The following is a 1,287-nucleotide window of genomic DNA, read 5'->3' as shown; positions in this document are numbered from 1 at the left end:
ATTTGGGGGTCCGGAGCGGAGACCCCTCCCCCGCAGGTTACATCAGGCTGTAATTAGCGTCTTTATGACTTGTTGATGATCTCGACCTTTGTCAGGAAAAAACTTCCTGGAAACAATTGTGCCAGAGACGAGATACATTGTTACACAAGTGAAATTAAAGGGACATTGTGGGGGAGCGCTGCCAAATACAAGCACTTTTGCAGTTTACTCTTATTTACAACTGGTTGCCTAGGAGACCGACCACCGCTGCTGCCAGCTTGTAAGCGCTGCTCTGAAGCACGATCCAGGAGAAGAGAAGCGCTAGCAAGTTTAATAGAAAAAAAAGCTTGTAAGCGCTGCTCTGAAGAACAATGCAGAAGACAAGCGGCAGCAAGTTTAATAGAAAAAAGCTTGTAAGCGCTGCACCTGTTCTGCCATCTAGCAAAAATCCATATAGGCAGAACCCCCTTTTTTATTATTAGTGGGGGGCAACTAAAGACCCCACAAAACATTACTGTAAGCAGTGGATGAACAATGTAAGAACAGGACGCCTTCTGTCCCGTGCACCCTCTCCAGGCCGCGCGCCCCGGGCAGCAGCTCGCACTCTCCACGCTCTCGCACTCTCCGCGCTCTCGCACTCTCCACGCTCTCGCACTCTCCACGCTCTCGCACTCTCCGCAGCCCATCCCTTTGTCATCACAGAACAGCAATCTTTTATTTGCTCATTCCTTAGATAACCTATCTCCACAACAAAACCTCCTCCATCCGTGATGTCACCCAATAAACCCCTCCTGGGGTCACGCCACCACCCAGGTCAGGGCACATTTTATGGGATAGGGCAGCACGGTGTCTCAGTGGTTAACAGGTGGTGTCTCAGTGGTTGGCACACTGTGTCTCAGTGGTTGGCACGCTGTGTCTCAGTGGTTGGCACGCTGTGTCTCAGTGGTCAGCACTGTATGTTGGCTCATTGGTTTGCTCTGTTGTGGCTCAGTCTTTAGCACTGTACAATGGCTCAGTAGTTAGCAGTGTCTCAGTGGTTAAAAGGCAGTGTCAGTGGTTACATAGTTACATAGTTACTTAGGTTGAAAAAAGACCTAGGTCCATCTAGTTCAACCTTCCTCCACCAGTTCTACATTTAGTCACTAAGTCATTTATAACCAACAATGTTTTGTGTAGTGAGGAAATCATCCCAGCCCTGATATAAAAGCTGTTATAGTATCTGCCATTACTACCTCTTGTGGTAGGGCATTCCACAGTCTGACTGCTCTAACTGTAAAGAACCCTTTCCTATTTAGCTGCCGGAATCGC

Source organism: Anomaloglossus baeobatrachus, chromosome 10 (assembly GCF_048569485.1).
Source record: "Anomaloglossus baeobatrachus isolate aAnoBae1 chromosome 10, aAnoBae1.hap1, whole genome shotgun sequence".
Classification (NCBI taxonomy): Eukaryota; Metazoa; Chordata; class Amphibia; order Anura; family Aromobatidae; genus Anomaloglossus; species Anomaloglossus baeobatrachus.
Note: the sequence above shows the minus strand (reverse complement) of the source record.